This window comes from Prosopis cineraria, unplaced genomic scaffold (assembly GCF_029017545.1).
Source record: "Prosopis cineraria cultivar Desert tree isolate PC_DT_omini unplaced genomic scaffold, ASM2901754v1 PC9, whole genome shotgun sequence".
In the NCBI taxonomy this organism is placed as follows: domain Eukaryota; kingdom Viridiplantae; phylum Streptophyta; class Magnoliopsida; order Fabales; family Fabaceae; genus Prosopis; species Prosopis cineraria.
Genome location: NW_026555340.1, coordinates 26,571,542 through 26,577,989, shown reverse-complemented (window position 1 = coordinate 26,577,989; position 6,448 = coordinate 26,571,542). Strand labels below are relative to the sequence as shown.

General features: G+C 36.6%; 1 pseudogene; it reads left to right on the top strand.

The window, feature by feature from the left end:
- The first annotated feature begins 1,291 nt into the window (after positions 1-1,291).
- Positions 1,292-5,773, top strand: LOC129321074 (methyl-CpG-binding domain-containing protein 11-like; annotated as a pseudogene).
- Positions 5,774-6,448: the final 675 nt, after the last annotated feature.

Genomic DNA, 6,448 nt, shown 5'->3' with positions numbered 1-6,448 from the left:
TTAATAGATGTGTAAAGTATAGGATAGTAAAGGTTACAAAGATGGAAAAATGATTCTAGAAACTATTTGAAAACACAGAGTAAAAATGCTAAAATTATTAATGGGTGCTGTTGATTGATTGTCCATCCCCTTTTCCTGCAACCTTTTGCTCCTTTTATAATTTTTCAGTTTAGATCATTGCCCCATAGAATTCGCAGCTCATTCACAAAATATCAAGGATTTATTAGCATAGCCTATGAGATTTGTGGTACGATACACCATATCCCCTTAATGGTCTCATACATCTTGTGATCTCAAGTCTTAAGGGCTGATTTAGACTTGTGCATGGCACACTTTTTTCTTTTTAGTTGTAGACCAAGTTACGTTCTTTGGGCCAATTGTGTTTTTGATCTCAATTCTTCTTATTGAATTGATGTTTCAATTTTAGATCCAACACTAACGAGACGGGTTATTAGTTTATTTTAGTTTAGATTTATTTAATTCATTTTATTCCCATCATTTTTAACAACCAAGCGGCTTCTAAATGTAAATGTATTTTTCAATGAGAATTCACATGTAGGTTCCTCACATTATAGTAGATTATTCCCTAGTTAACTCATAAGTAAACATTTCATGTTCATGGATATTAAGAGAAGGCATGATGGTTAAAAAAAAGTATGAAGAAAAGACATATTTCAATCACTCAAAAAACATCTTAATTATTGCAAGAAACTCGGAATTTTTTTTGGCCACAAGAAACTTTGGTTGAATTAATATATAGTGATTGCTCATTCTTACAAAAATGAAAAAATGTTCTTTTTTAATTTTCATCATATAAAAAAATAATATTGGTATCATCCAACATCCATATCGATTTGATATCCAATCAAGACTATATTGGATTAAAAAGTTCAAATTTGTTAATTTTTATTTTTAGAAGTTGACATAAAAACATTATCAATTATCTTCATGAAATAAAAAATAATTATATTTAAGCAGCACTCCATCTCCACGAAACGTAATATTCAATTATGAACCTTCTTGCAGATCAAATATTATTATTTGATCCTCAAATTATAGTATTGTCAATGTCAATGTGTTATCAGTTATCACTATTTTTGCAAACAAAGCAACGGCGACAGATGAAATCTGTGGGACACGTGGCAGCAGAAGAGAGCACTGTGAGTTGGTGACGCTGGTGCTCAACACCCACAGGTGACCGTAGCACCCGGGAACCGAGAAACGCATTCGTGACTCCCCAGCGTGCCCCTCCCAAATTCGCACCCGCTGCTTAATTCTCTTCTCTCCTCGTTATTTATTCATTCATTTATTTTCATTCTTCATTTTTCAGCTTCAACCGCGACCCAATTCACTGAAAAACGAAATTATAAAGCAAGTGTTCTCCTCGGCACCCGGGGCCTTTTCTTTTCCTTCCGAATTTCCCTTTTTTGTGGGGTAAGGATAGGGGATTTTTGGTCTCTTCGTTATATCTCATGTTTTGTGAAAATTTCCATCTGAAATTGTAGGTAAAAATGGCGAGCTCAGTGGAAAAGGAGAGGTTAGCGGGGGAGGAACCTCTCTCCGTGGAACTTCCTGCTCCTCCTGGTTGGAAGAAGAAGGTCCACTTCTATCTCTATCTGTCTCTACTTGGGCCTGGTTCGATTTGACAATTCTTTTATACGGAGATTGACGTTTCTAGTTATAATTCGTTGTGTTTGTGCTCGAGTTCTTGCTTCGAAGTTAATTTCTGACGTGGGCTTGTTTCATTTATGCGAGTTTCGGTCTTTCAAGGCGTAATTTGACGCTTTGCTCTCAGGACCTTAGCTAGGGCATCTTTGCATTTGCTTGGCTCGTCTTAAATTATGGATACTTATGCTTAGAAATTCACATTGAAAACTTTAGGGTTTTCGAGTAATGAATTCGGAAAATTGTCCTGCTGCTGGGTGGTTGTAATCCGTTAGGGTTTTCTAGACCTGCCAAAAATTCCTATGTTGTAAAGCGGTTAGATTCTTAATGTTTCCTGTGCATTTCTGTGATGGACACGTTTTCTACTATCGAAGTGGTTAGATTCTTTGTGTCTTGTACACTGTCGCTTTTTCTTAAACACGTTTACGACAATTGCTTTCCTAAATCAGAAAAATTTTGTAACAGTGCTGCACGTTGGCAATGGAAGGGTTACATTTAGATTTTCTGCATGCTCCACTGCTTGTATCGAAAACTTAGTTTCTCTCTATTATCTCAGAAGATGCTCCGAGTCCGACCAGTTATACCGAAGTTCACTCTCTGCACAGGACTGCATCGAGTTAAATAAGAATTGTTCTATATATTCTAGCTTATTTCTTGGAATGTTCTTTCAACGAACTTTGAAATCTTTGAATTGATAACTGGAATTGTGGCATGAATGGATCTGGTTGCTCTAGATGTAGTGACTGCACCATTCATCTTCATTTGTGCTTGGACATGAAAACTTCAAGTATAGCTTCTCACTTTTTTGCAGTTCTAGGTGCCTCATTGCAGGATAATGATTTCTACTGTCGTGGGCTGTGTTCATCAATTTGGCTTAGTGATATGTCTGACATTTGCGGCAATTGTCTATTTTTATTTTAATTAATAAACAACATAAAATATTTCTTTTAGTAGGTTAAGTGAATTTACCTTTGAGTAAAGTAGTCGTAAATTTGCCAACACACACACACTCACTCTTATACATGGCCATTCATGGAGGGCTAAGAAAGCAGAAAATATCTTAAATCATTTCATGTTTCAGATCTGAGGGTAATTATCATTCTCAGAACCCTCTAATACTATTTACTAAAAGGCTTAAAGCTCCTAATTGAAATTTGAAAGTTGCTGAAACGTTTTGTTAGCCCTAGGATTATCAGTCAACTGTCGATTTTTTTTTTTAAAATACCTGATCTCACCAAAGAAAAAAACAACAACTGAGGCATCAAGTCATTAAATATTGTTTTTGTGACCTTTTTTATTCTTCACTATATCAACTAGTTGTTTAGACTACAGTACTGAAAATATTCAGTGCTGCTGTTGCTTACAGCATTGTATCCTTCAAGCTGATGTGGTTGGAATCCAGGCTTATTGTCAATTATTAAGTCCAAGACTCATGAGATTCTGGCCTCTCAGTTTATTGGAAAATCTAGTATTTTCACTTACAGTAAGTGGGAGCCCATCTTTCAGTTTAATGCAATCTTGCTATGATCAATGCGGTAACCCACTCTCAAATTGTAAATTACACCTTAGTTGATCTTGATCATGCTTAGTTAGCCTTAGATCCTGCACATTTCATTAATATAGTTGTAAATAGACACTCTCTGTCACTGCTAGTGGTGCAATTTCTGTATTACTGTGAAAGTATGTTTTTATTTGGCCCTCTAACTTCAGTTGCGGAGATTAATTTACTTTTATTAAAAAATATTGTATATCATGAATATATTCTCTTATTGATGAGATTCTATATTAGAATCAATTCCTGGCATTTAACATGAATATGCAATTTTTTGCTGCTTGACTTGAATGATTGTTAATAAACCTCTTGCTAGAAAGTATATTGCCTATGATTGTGTTAAAAGCAGTCAAATTCGAATCATTCTTTTTTTCTTTTAACAAAGGAGGTCTTGAGAACTTGGAAGTCGATAGAGGGGAAAGGGCCAAGGGTGTGCGTCAAACCCCTTTGACATCAAGTTCACTTCAATTTTTAAAGACTGAAATTGGTGATAGCTAATAACAAATTAGCTTTGCCATTCAATTCTAATCCCAAATTTTCAGGACTTTCATTATCCATTTCAAATTTTATGCCTTTCACATTTCTCTCTCTCTCTCTTTTTAACATACGCACAGAAGAAAGGAAATTTTATTGTTCCCTTTTATGTATCAGCGTTCACAATATTTTCAATGTCCTGTTTACAAACATTTATTTTAACCTTTTCCTTCTTGTGATGATCACTTAGGTTAATTTAACATCTTTCATCACTCCTTCTCACAATTTGAACATGAGAAACCTCGTTGTGACAGCATCGAAACATTTTTTTGTGGTCAATTCTGGGTTCTTTCGGTGCATGACATTTGTCTGAGCATTTCTATATTGATAAATGGTTCATAAACATTCTGTATCAGATGTGCTGTTTTTTGGCACTTTATGGGCCTAGGTCTATGGTTTTGACTTTATTGCTTGTCTTCTAATTTTGGTTCTTCCTCATCATTTCCCAAGTAGAGCTGAATGGAAGGATTAAAGAGGGAATGAAAGTCTTCTGACTGGACAAGGTTAATTTGGTTCCATGTTACTCTTTTCCTTTTAGTTAAATACTGAATTTGCTACATTGTAATAGCCCATATGATGTTTGGAGTAGTCAATAGTTCTGAGTCAATGGAGAATCATTCTGCCATATTTATAGGAAGACTTCAATAATATGAACTGGACAAAGAAAGAATGAAAGACAGAAAGAAACAAACAATAGATGGATGTTGTATAGAACTTGAGATGCAAATACTTTCGTTTTATGGAAACCCTCTGCCTAAGCTACTTCCAATATAAGATGGCATGCTCCCCGCCCTAGAAACTATTTTATCAAGCAGTCTTCTGGTGATTTTGCATACTTGATGATTTCTAAGTCATTTCTTATCTTTTGCAGTTCTTCCCAAAAAAGGCTGGAACCCCAAAGAGAATGAGATAGTATTCGCTGCACCAACAGGAGAGGAGATCAATAACAAGAAGCAGCTGGAACAGTATTTGAAAGCGCACCCTGGTGGCCCGGCTGTGTCAGAATTTGATTGGGGCACTGGTGAGACCCCTAGAAGATCAGCAAGGATCAGCGAGAAAGCCAAGGTGGCTTCTCCAGCAGAAACCGAACCCCCAAAGAAGCGCAGCAGAAGATCATCAGCTTCAAAGAAAGACGCTTCTCAGGAAGGGAAGGAGGCAACAGATGTGCAGATGCAAGAAACTGATGAACCAAAGGAAGAAACAGTTGTGGAAAAGATGGCTGTGAGCGAAAATCAAGAAGAGAATAGAGAGGAGGTTTCAGATGTCAAAGAAGAATCCCGTCATCCTGTGGAAGATAATAAACCTGAAGAACATGTTAATAGACCAAATGATGAGGAGGAGTCCAAGACTACTGTGGAGAGCTTCCGGGCCTGAAAGAAAACCTTGGCGGGAAGGAGGCTGAGGGTTCTGAGAATAAAGATGAGAAGAGTGAGGGAACAAAACTGGAAGAGAAAACTGAGCAACCTCAGGATGGGACGAAGAAAGAGGATGGACCTGAGGATCTGAAGAAACTTGAAATAGACAACCCAGTTGAGAAACAGATTGAAGTGGAAGGAGGGCATAAAGATATAAACTTCAAAACTGAGGAAAAGGGAGGAACAAAAGAAAACAATGAAGGATATCACAAGGCCAATGAGATAAGCAAGAAGGGTGAAGCAGAGGTCACCGAAAACGTTACCAATGGGAGTGCTACTGGTGAGGTTGGAAGCCCGAGGAATGGGTAATTATTAAGCTTTGGCTTATCCCCTCTCATTCTGACCCCCCATGACCTGTCTTAAGATGACTGCAGCTTTTGTTGTTGTTATTGATCTGATTGTTCATTGAAATAATCACATACAATTATAGAGTAGGTCTATAATGTACCATCCTTCGGTGTATTAGAGAGATGTGTAGCTCTTGGTTCCCCGGTGTAACATCAAGTTGTTGTATCTTACTTGTACTGTGTGATAAGAGCATATGATCATGTAAGTTTCTAACTGTTCCGTTTACTCCTAAAAGTCCAGTTCGCCTTCCTCTGCGTCAGTCTCGATCTATACGGTTAGTCACCCCCATGGATGGAAACTAGCACATTTTTCTTGTAGATGTTGGAATGATGGAATCTGTGATGACTTCCTTAAATGGATATTTGAGCACTGTTGGATGAAAAATAGCAAGTACATGAGATATCTCAAATTATGGCATCAAAATTGCGATTTGCGGTGATGAGGTGGAAGATTTTTTGGTTAATTCATTTTCATTCCAGAAGGACGAGAAGAATTACCCTGGCTCCCTTCCCTCCAAATTCCTTTAAGCTGTGCAAACAGTCCTGTCATGGACGTCCACTTCTCAAATGCACTGGCAGAAGACATAAAAGGCCTTAGACAATGTTTGTCTGAAGAGGAGTCGAGAGATTCAGGTCAAACAAATTAAAGAAAAGAAAAGAGAAAAGCAGAGGAGTCGAGAAACTGTTTGATTGGATAAGTTGGAAAGGATGGGAGGCAAAATTTTTCTCCTCCCTCCCCTACCATTGTCTTTTTATTTTATTTTTATTTTTAATATAAAAAATATTTTTTAGACTAAAAATAGAAAAATAATGCATTTTTATACAAATACATTTTATACATTTAAAAAAATAAAAAGAATTGAAATAACATAGTCGCATATTTATCAAATTTTAATTATAATTAGTTTCTCCCCCCTTCTATTTTGAATAAACAA